The sequence below is a fragment of the Phoenix dactylifera genome, unplaced genomic scaffold (assembly GCF_009389715.1).
Source record: "Phoenix dactylifera cultivar Barhee BC4 unplaced genomic scaffold, palm_55x_up_171113_PBpolish2nd_filt_p 001004F, whole genome shotgun sequence".
NCBI classification, from domain to species: domain Eukaryota; kingdom Viridiplantae; phylum Streptophyta; class Magnoliopsida; order Arecales; family Arecaceae; genus Phoenix; species Phoenix dactylifera.
The window spans coordinates 43,596-55,119 of record NW_024068358.1 but is presented as its reverse complement, the minus strand read 5'-3'; the positions used below and the strand labels follow the sequence as shown (position 1 = coordinate 55,119).

The 11,524-nt window shown below is 38.5% G+C and overlaps 1 non-coding gene across 1 annotated transcript; it reads right to left on the bottom strand.

The window, feature by feature from the left end:
* Positions 1 to 1,002: 1,002 nt before the first annotated feature.
* Positions 1,003 to 1,108, bottom strand: LOC120107759. The gene has a single exon (XR_005509411.1). It is a non-coding gene; the product is annotated as a small nucleolar RNA R71 (small nucleolar RNA).
* Between the last annotated feature and the right edge of the window lie 10,416 nt (positions 1,109 to 11,524).

The window sequence follows — 11,524 nt, the reverse complement described above, 5'->3', positions numbered from 1 at the left end:
AATTTCAGCAAAATTATGAATGCATGCCTGATAAACTTACACCAATTGATCTACACTTAGTAAGGAAAATCACCCCAACAAGATAAGAGTCGAATTTCATCACCGGACTCTTGCCCAACTTAGGTGAACTCAATCTCACATAGTGTCACATTAATTAAAATCAATTAGACGTTGGCTCCTAGGGACATTCGAGCTCAATAGGACGAAGATCACCGAAAGTTGCACCAATTTCGCTCTATGGCTCAGTTAATGTCTAGGCAAGCTTTGTCCCTATAAGGGAGACAGTTCATCTGTTTGAGGCAAGTGGGTTTTAAGTGGGACCTTTGCGAACGCATCGTGACCCCTCCACTTACTTGGGAGCTTACCTGGTCAACTCGGTTCATTAGACCGGATTGGAGGCTTAGGTGCCCTCTTCAAACCAGTTAGGAGCTGTCTAGTGATTTTAGGACAAATACAAGGATTGATGTGTTTTTCTTTTATTGCATGCTTGATTGATCAAGTATTAGTGTATGCAAGGGAGTCATTCTAGAGTACGTAACCTATTACCTTTTGACCTTGAAATAGAATGGACCCTTAGAAATATTCGAGCTGAGATCAGAACAATAGATCATCCCCACCTCTTGAGATGGCTGAAGGACAACCCAAACTCCTGAGGGAGTACTTTACTCCCACCATTTACACTTCCCCATCTTGCATTCGATTACCTCAAGTAGCAACTGTATAATATGAAATAAAGTCTAGTGTGATCCAAATGCTCCCATCTTTTTATGGGCTCACCAACGAAGACTCATATAAACACTTAGATGAATTTCTTGAGATTTGCACTACTGTCAAGATTCAGAACTTCACTGATGATGCTCTGAAACTTAGATTATTCTCCTTCTCCCTTAAAGATAGAGCCAAACAATGGCTGAATTCTTTAGAAGCTAATTCGATTCGTTCTTGGGATCAAATGCAACAAGAATTTCTTAAAAAAATACTTTCCCATAGGAAGAACGAACCAGTTTAGACGTGCCATTACAAGCTTCTCCCAAACCGAGGGAGAAGAATTTTATAAAACTTGGGAGAGATTTCGGGACCTAATTCGTAAATGCCCACATCATCAAATACCTAAGTGGCAGCTAGTGCAATGTTTCTATGACGGATTGACTGAACGAAACCGTCAGATGATCGATGCTGCATGTGGGGGGACTTTCATGCTTCAAAATGAGGATGAAGCATGGCAATTATTTGAAAATCTTAATGAAAACTCCCTCCACCATGCTTCATGTTCTCGTCAGGCACCTCCGAATTCTCAAAGAAAAAGGACCATTTGTGAAATAAGTCATTCTATGGACCTGTCTAGCAAGGTAGATGCATTGTCCCATAAGATTGACCAACTGATGATAGGTGGGCATTACATTAACTCTTCCCAAGCACAAGTGTGTACTATCTGTTCTAGCCCATCCCACCCTATTCATGAGTGCCCTTCAGCGCCCCAATTCCTCGAACTCGTGCAAGAACACATCAATGCTGCTCAAACACAGCCTAGACCGGGTAATAACCCATTTTTCAATACATATAACCCAGGATGGCGGAATCATCTAAACTTTTCTTAGAAGCAGCAAGCTTTGAATACAGCCCAACCCTATTTCCAAAATTTTCAAAATTCTCAGAATTTTCAAACCCCACAAAATATTCATCCCTACCGTCCCTCGATTCAATTTCAATACACTCCTCCTCCACCCCAAAGAAACACAGCCTTTGAGGAGAAAGTGTTGAACGCCCTTCAAGGTTTGGAAACCATTACACAATTGGTGCACTCTCACATGCAATCCATCGCCAAGCTAGAATCCCAAATGGGGCAACTAGCTAATACACTGAACAAGCGAGAGGAAGGAAAGCTTCCAAGCCAACCATTAAGTAATCCTAGGGGACAATACATGGCTCAAGAAAATCAACTAAATGCAATTCATCATGAATAAGCCAATGCTTTGACTACCCTAAGGAGTGGACGTGTAGTAGACAATAAGATTGGGGAAGATAACAATAAGGAAGATGAAGAAGAGGGTAGACATGTGTCAAATAAAAATCTAAAACCATCTTCTTCTTCAGCTAGTCTACCTTCTGCCAAAACTCACATTCCAAAGGCTCCATTTTCTGAAGCTCTTAATTCACCCTCTCCCTTTGACAGAAAGGGAACTTCACTAGAGGAAATGATGGAGGTTTTCAAACAAGTGAAAATCAACCTTCCGCTTGTTGATGCTATTAAACAAGTTTCCTCCTATGCTAAATTTTTCAAAGATCTTTGTACCCAAAAGCAAAAATCTAGGACACATGTGCCTAGAAAGGTCTTCCTAACTGAGCAAGTGAGTTCTATTCTCCAACACAACACCCCTCCGAAATTCAAAGATCCTGGTGCTCCCACCATCTCCTGTGTCTTAGAAAATAATTTCATTGATCGAGCACTCTTAGATCTAGGGGCAAGTATCAACCTTTTACCTTATTCAGTTTAGGAGAAACTTGGGTTAGGTGAGTTAAAACCAACCTCGGTATCCCTTCAATTGGCTGATCGATCTGTAAAAACACCACGTGGGATAATTGAACATGTTCTTGTCAAAGTAGACAAATTCTATTTTCCAGTAGATTTTATTGTCCTTGATATGGAACATGAACCTAATCCTAAAAAACAAATCCCCGTGATCCTTGGGCGACTCTTTTTAGCAATAGCCAATGCGTGCATCAATTGTAGAACAGGGGTAATGAACATATCATTTGGGAACATGAAGGTAAAATTAAATGTGTTCAATGCGGACGACCAACCTGCGAGGAAAGTTGAGTGTTTTATGATAGACAAAATAGATGCACTCATAGAAGGAGATGCAAAAACTACCTCACTGTGTCTGGCTGAAGACAATAAACTTAGCGCTTGTTGGGAGGCAACCCAATTCTTTTATTTTTTTTAACATTGAGGACAATGTTAGGTTTAGATTTGGGGATATATTTTTAAATATTTTAATCATTTTTGTTTTGTTTGCATCTCTTGCATTCGTTTTCACTTCACAATGTCGGGTTTAGGTTTGGAGGTATTTATCTTGATTTTCATCCAAAAAAAAGTGTTCATTTTTTATAAAATAGTAATAAATAATAATTAAAAAAAATTTAAATAAAAAAAGGTTTTTGTTTTTAAAAAAACCTAATTTCTATACATTTATGCAACAATGATAAATACACAAGGTATATAAAATCTAAAAAGCCCAATGACTAGCCGAAAGTAATACAAATTTAAGTTCTTTTTATTAAGTCTCTCTTAGGGAGTTGCAAGCTAATTAATACTTTGGAATTTCACTACACACTGGCCGACCCTTCTAAGGTTTAGGCTTGACAATATGTTGATAGTATAGTAGCAACCTTGGACCCTGATGAATCATACTTATCTAATTCAAAAAAATAAAATCATCAATAAAAATGGATTTAGTCAGGAACATCGAAAAGGGCTACCTATTGTCAAAGGTCAAGTGGGCTTGTGATGAGGACTCCGAGCATAAGTCCGTAGGGGAGTCTTGATGCCCAACACCTTATGCCAACTGGTGTGAGAGTTGTCGACTGACTGCTCGTTACACGGAGAAATCACTACAAGAGTAAAAGTGCACAATTTATATATCTTTAAAAAAAAAACTCTGTATTGACCTTGAAAAAGATAATAGTGTGAAAGCCGTCGTCGTAAAAATTTGAGTAAACTAGAATATTACAGATAAAGTCCGGAAGGTACTAAAGTAAACATCCACAACTCTCGAAATCTTGCGAATAAGATGATTTTGAATCAGTGAGCAGGTCCTTTCGACCAATCCTTGGAAACTACTAGTATTAGCAATATTTTGGAGATCCGAACTCTTAGCTTGTGTATGGTCCAGATTTCATCGAGCACTCCAGTATAAATGAGTCTTATAACTTCCTAAATGGAAACTTAATGAGTTTAACTTAAATTGCATACTAACATAGAATTTGGGCTGACTTAGTAAATAAAACTGTGTGTGATGCAAAAATAAAATTGTTCTCCCAAGTGCAGGAGAATCGCACAAGTAGTAAATTCTCGGGAGTCCGAGATCGAATCCTCAGGGAACGAAATGTATATGAGATTATTTAATATAATTTTAGATTAATTAATTCAATAAATTTGTGGATTAAAATTATGTTTTGATTTTCAGAAATTAAAATCGGAGAACAATATAGCAATAAACAAAGTTTAATAAAATAAAGATGGTAGGGATCTGGAATCCCCCTTGACGATATTGCATCCAAGAAATAAACTCTATGGTTCTTGATTAAAAATGAATGGTAGGATAGATCTAATCATGGTATATGTTTCATGAACATATGAACTCAATTTCTAAGCATTCGTCGTGCTTTCTACGTCTACGACGAATCAAATACTAAAGCAATCCATATATCAATAATCATAATCCATTAAAGAGCTATCTACGAAATAACTATGCATGGATCAAAAACATATCAGTAAATATAATTCATTCAGGCAAAAGTTTAGAGTTTACCTCAAAAAGCAATACATCAAAGGTTCCTCCATCTCCCTCCCTAAGAAATTAGCCACTCATTTCAAACATTAGTCCCTCTTTTCTCATTTTTTTCTTTTTCCTTTTCGGAAACAGGGGCTCCCCTGTTCCCTTCTTTTTTTTTTCTTTGAATACGGCTGATGCTCCTCTGTTTCTTCCGAATGAGGGATGATACCCAAACCCCTCCCAGCCGAGAGGTATAGCAGCTAGCCTTCTCCCCCCTTTCTCGCACGCGGTGGAGACGAGCTGAGAACGCGGAGCCGACGCGGAAGGAGTGGACGTTGATCGATGGTGCTTGGACGCGCATGGACGGCTGGGGATGCTCTCGAACGGCTGGATGAACGCGTGGATCCGGAAGATGCGCTGGTGGGGAGAAAGATCCGGGAGCGCATGAGAGTTGAAGATGAAGCTTGGACTGCTGGCGCTTGGGATTCGGATGACTGGATCGAAGGATGGGGCGCAGACGAGTGCTGGATCACACGCGGACGGGATCTGAGGAGGCTGGAACGTGGAAGCTTGGGAGATTTGATCGCAGAAGGCTGAGATCTACATGAGATACGGATCCAGAAGCAGTGGATGCGGGAGAATCGCGGGAGAAAAGGATCTTTACTGGGATGGAGATGCTGGGAAGCGCGGGTGGATCATGATCATGGAGCTGGAATCTCGGGAGAGCTGGGCGGAAGAAAAGAATCTAGGCTCGGGGCTGAGACGTGCTGAGACATGGTGGATGGCTCGCGGAAGCTTGGAGAAGCTGGGATGAGGTGTGCGCTTGTGAGGAGCTCGGACGTGGACGGCTGGGCAGCGAGTTGCTCGTGGAAGAAGCATACTCACGGGATGACGGCTGGGATGCCTCCCGCGTGACACGTGGAATAGATGCTGGCTTGCAGATGCTTGGGCTTGTAGAAAAATAAAGCTGCGACGAAGTGGACCGCTGAACTTGACCTCCTTTTAGTGTGCAACCGGGGTCGACCCATGCGGTTGGCTGGTCACCTACAGTGATGCATCTTTTTGAACCCAATGTGTATTTTAGCTTTGATTTCTGATCACCTGCACCCTACAAAAACATAATATTAATACAGCATTTTTATCATTTTTTTGTTAGCAATAATACTAATTTAAGGGATGTATAGATCGCACTTTTGTGCTCTCATCAGTGTGCTTTGAAATTCTTATCATTTATATATCTTAAATTAGATTTTAATAATAAAAAAGAGAGTTTGGAAATTCTTTACTAGTATGCATTTGAAATTTGATTTTCACTTCATAGATCAATCGATCTAAAAAATAAAATAAATAAATAAAAATAAAAATAATAATAATAAATAAAAAAAATATAATAATAATAAATTTTTTTAACAATAATAATAAATGATTTATTTTAAGATTGAAGTTTGTGGGTATCTTCACTGGAAATCCTCACGAGACTATAACTCGTCCACTAGAGTAACCTAGGGGTTTAAAGCCTTGTTGCATATGGTAAATGCGATCGCGATGCCTGTGAAAGTGAGTTAGAGTTTTTCTTTTGTAATTTTATTTTGCTCTAGGACTAGCAAAACATAGGTTTGGGGTTGTGATAAGTGCTTAACAATTTATAATTTAGTTATCTTTTCATAGCACTTATCGATGTTCTTAAACTGATAAATACATATTTTACCATGAAATTGAATGAACATTGAAATAAATTTAAAATATGGTAAGAGGTAAATAATTTTTTTCTTAAAACAGACTCTGAACTTGTCTCTCTTCTGGTTGTGATCTTTCATGAAAACATATAAGGAGGATGTGGAGTGATTGATTATAACCCTATTTGATTTTGATGAGCTCAAAGCATTTGAGTATATCTTATACTAATGAATTCAATCTAGTGTTTCAGCCAAATATTTGTGAATTTATGTTTAAGTGTCTCTACCTTTGGTTCAATACATTTTGGCTAAGTATGAAAATTAATTTGAACCAAAATCTGAAGCTCGAGTCGACTCCGGAAGATTACGAGTCGACTCCAAGTATATTAGAAGCACTGGCACAAGCTCGAGTCGACTCCGGCACATTACGAGTCGACTCCGACTGAGAACAGACAGCAGGACAGAAAGATAAATCTCAGACCCTGTCACCGAGTCGACTCCTGAAGAATTAGAGTCGACTCCGATGCTTGCCGAGTCGACTCCAGCAAAGTACGAGTCGACTCCATGGAGTAACAGACTGAAAGACAGAGAAGTTGTTTTGGACTCTGAGAGCTGAGTCGACTCCAGAAGAACTCGAGTCGACTCCGACGGTTGGCAAGTCGACTCCTAAGGAAGCAAGAGTCGACTCTCAGAGGAATGCAAGACAAAGTCAGAGAGCCAACTTCGGTGTCTGAGAGCGGAGTCGACTCCAGCAAAGTCCGAGTCGACTCCGAGACAGTTCAAGTTCAAAGATAGAAGACCTGTTTTTCGGGCTCTGAAAGCCGAGTCGACTCCAAGAGAATCCGAGTCGACTCGAGGAAGTAAAACCGAAAGAATGATTTTTGGAATCCTGAAGAATGAGTCATCTCCAGAAGGGAAAGTCATCTCCTGGCATTGGCGAGTCGACTCCAGGTTTAGCCGAGTCGACTCCAGAACGGGACGGCACTTTATTTCAAATTTTGAACAGTGGGCGAGTCGACTCCAGTAAAGCATGAGTCGACTCCAGCAACAGCCGAGTCGACTCCAGATCGAGCGAGTCGACTCCGATCCCAACGAACACTTTGTCAGGAGTTGCAGAGTGTGCAGAACAGCCATAAATGTGTGTCTAACGGCTAGTTTTCATTGGAGATTGCTTAAATAGCCAGAGTGAACAGTAATAGAGTAAGAAAGAGAGACTCCATTAAAAGCAAAAGGGATTTTCACCTACCAAAGCCTCTTTAGAGTAAATACAAGAGAAAGGAGGAAGAAGTGCATTGAAGTCTATCCTCCCAACATCTTCCTCGCATTCAAGGCTCCTCATCTGACAGCAAATCTTCATCCCACTCACGAGGAGATTGCAGAGTTCGAGAAGCCTCTTTCCTTAAATCTAAAAATCTATTTGAAGGCTTCTAACTCTTCTTTAGTTATATTGTTTATATTTGCTTTTCAAGAAGCTATTCCTGTACTCTTTACAAACTCTTTTCTTGTTACTTGATTCAATCAGGGGATTGAATCAAGGGTGTAGAGGTTGGTTGGTGAGCCGAGGGTAAAACCAACGTGTAAGGGTTCGATTGTGATCCCGAGAAAACAATCGGGTGGTTCTAGTTGGTGAGGCTATGAAAACCGACCGAGTTCGTTGTGATCTCGTAAAACAACAAGTTGGGTTGTGAACTTGTAAAACAACCGACTGTAATCCGAGGGATTATAGTGAACTCCTAAGTAAAGCTTGGGGAGTGGACGTAGGAGCAAGGGTTAGCTCCGAACCACTATAAACTCTCTTGTGTTTGTGATTGCTTAATTGTCTCTCCCATTCTCTTCATCCACTGCATATAGTAAACTAATTAATCCACTTGCAATAAGGTTTAATTAGTTACTCATTAAGTTTTAATTTGCAATTATTACTTAAAACTCAATCACCCCCCCCCCCCTCTTGGGTTGTCTTCTTGGGCAACAAGTGGTATCAGAGCAGGAACTCTTCTATCATAAGAGTAAAAGATCAAAATAACAACCCCATTTGGATCTTCTCATATTGAGGGGCAGTCCACCCATAGACCTCCATTCTTCAATGGAACCGACTACTCATATTGGAAGGTTAGGATGAGGATATTTATTCAAGCACAAGACTATGAGATGTGGACTACCATACTTAATGGACCATACATCCCATCAATTTTTGTAGAGGGTGTTACTATATCCAAACTTGAAAAAGATTGGGATGACAATGATATTAGGAAGGCACAACTAAATGCCAAAGCAATGAATGTGCTTTATTGTGCTTTAGACCGAAATGAATTCAATAGAGTCTCTACTTGCAATTCTGCAAAAGAGATATAAGATAGACTTGAAGTGACCCACGAGGGCACGAATCAAGTAAAAGAATCTAAAATAAATATACTAGTACATAAGTATGAATTATTTAAGATGGATTCCAATGAAACTATCACTTGCATGTTTACTAGATTTACTGATATTGTCAATGGCCTAAAAAGCCTTGGCAAAAATTATACTAACAGTGACCTTGTCAGGAAAAATTCTTCGATGTCTGCCAAGGTCATGGGAGGCCAAGGTTACGACAATCCAAGAAGCCAAGGACTTGAACAAGCTTCTACTTGAGGAGCTTCTTGGATCCCTAATGACGCACGAGCTCATAATGAAACAACATAGCGAAGAAGAATCCTCTCATAAGAAAAAGGTAATAGCTCTCAAATCTACTTTTTCTAACAAGGATTTATCTTGCAGTAGCAGCAGTGAAGAAAAAGATCATGAGGGAGATGATGATGAGGCTCTTCTCGTGCGAAAGTTCAGAAAATTCATCAACTGAAAGAAGTCCTTTCATCAGAGGAGAGGTCCCTCGAGTTCCTATTACAAGGATAAAGGTAAGGAAAGGGAAAATGAGGGAATCGGATGCTATGAATGCAAGAAGCCGGGACATTTCAGAGCGGACTGTCCTTTGCTCAAGAAGGCCAGCAAATATAAGAAAAAGAAAGTCCTCGTCTCCACCTTATCAGATTCCGATTCATCATCATCATCATCGGATGAGGAACAAGAGGAAAAGGCCAACCTCTGCTTTATGGCGAATGAAAATGAGGTAACATATGAAACGCATTTAGATTTTACCTTTGATGAATTGTATGATGCGTTTAATAAATTAATGGATGAATATAAGACAATAAATCTTAAGAATAAAGAGCTAAAACTAACCAATCAATCTCACTTCTATAAATACGATAAATTAGTTAAGGATAAGGATTTTATCATTAAAAAAATTTAGAACTTAAAACAAGTAAGCAAATGTTAATTCAAAAAACTAATACCTTAATTAAAGATAACGAAGAACTAACCAAGAAAATTTCAGAACTTAAAAACGATAAACAAACTATAAGAGATAATCTCACAAAAGACTTAAACATACTAAAAACAGAAAAACAAAAGTTGGCATAAGAACTTGAAAAATACAAACCTTTTGTAGAAAAGTTTACATATAGTTCTGAAAAATTGGAAATGATACTTAATAATCAACGAGCTGTGTTCAATAGAGCTGGTTTAGGGTATAAACCTAAGAATAAGCAAAAGCTCCTTAGTAATTTTTTTGTGAAAGCAGGGAAAAGCAAAATTAAGAATATAACCTGTTTTTGCTGTGGAAAGATAGGACATAAAGCTAATGTGTGTGACCATAGAAAAGGAAAAGCTAAAAGAAAAATTAAAAAGGTTTGGGTTCCAAAAGGAACCAACATTACTAACCATGAAGGATCCAAGAAAACTTGGGTACCTAAAATTGTATGATTTCCTTGTGTAGGAGTGTCTTGCAGCCAAAGTCGACAAAAACTGTTGGTACTTGGATAGTGGCTGCTCAAGACACATGACGGGTGACAAGGAGCAATTCTTCATCCGAGAGCCTAAAAAGGGAGGTGCAGTGACATTTGGAGACAATAATCAAGGTCACATCATTGGTATAGGTAAAATACAAATCACCTCCTCAACCCTTGTTGATAATGTACGATTGGTAGATGGTCTTAAACATAACTTACTTAGCATAAGTCAATTATGTGATAAGGGTTTTGATGTTCTGTTTAAACCATCCCTATGCATCATAACCAACCCAATTGATAATAGCTTAGTATTCAAAAAAATAAGACGTGGAAATGTCTATGTAGTAGATCTTGAAGATCTTGCTAAAAACAGTCCTTGCTTAGTAGCTAGTGATACTAAGGTTGATGATGCAAACTGGTTATGGCACCGTAAATTAGGACATGCAAGTATGGATACAATATCTAAGTTAGTTAAAAGAGATTCTGTAATAGGTTTGCCAAAACTAAAATTTGAGAAAAACAAAATTTGTGAAGCATGTCAATATGGCAAACAATCAAGGAGCTCTTTTAAATCCATAAATTGTGTCTCTACCTGTAGACCTCTTGAACTACTACACATGGATCTATTTGGACCAACTAGAACCACAAGTCTTGGTGGAAACAAATATGGTCTTCTTATTGTAGATGATTTTTCTAGATATACTTGGGTCATGTTCTTAGCTCATAAGATGAAGCATTTTCTGTATTTAAGAAATTTCATAAGGAAGTAACTAATGCTAGAAATGCTTCAGTCATAGCTATTAGAAGTGATCATGGAACAGAATTTGAAAATCATCTATTTGATGAATTCTGTAGTAAAAAGGGGATAACTCATAATTTCTCTGCACCTAGGACACCACAACAAAATGGAGTTGTAGAAAGAAAGAATAGAACCCTAGAGGAAATGGCTAGAACCATGTTGTGTGAAAGTAACCTCCCTAAGTACTTTGGGGAGAAGCCATTAATACATCATGTCATATATTAAATAGAGTTTTATTGAGACCCATTATAAAGAAAACACCTTATGAACTTTGGAGAAGTAGAAAGCCTAAAGTAAACTATTTTCATGTTTTTGGATGTAGGTGTTTCATTCATAATAATGGCAAAGATAACTTAGGTAAATTTGATTCTAAATCTGATGAAGGTATCTTTTTGGAATATTCTACATCAAGTAAAGCATATAGAGTCTTTAACAAAAGAACCCTTGTTATTGAAGAGTCTATACATATTGTTTTTGATGATACTAATGACATCTCTTCTAGCAAGAAAGTAGCTTTTGATGATGATGCAGAAATTCTTGAAGAAAAAATTAATGAGATGACATTACAAGAAGATGAACCAAAGCAAATTGGAGAAGCATCAACAAGCCAAGAGGTAATTGTGGATCATGGGCTGACTAAGGCTTGGAGGTATGCTCATGGGCATCCTAAGGAATTAATTTTAGATGATCCATCTCAACCTGTTAGAACTAGAGCATCTCTTAGGA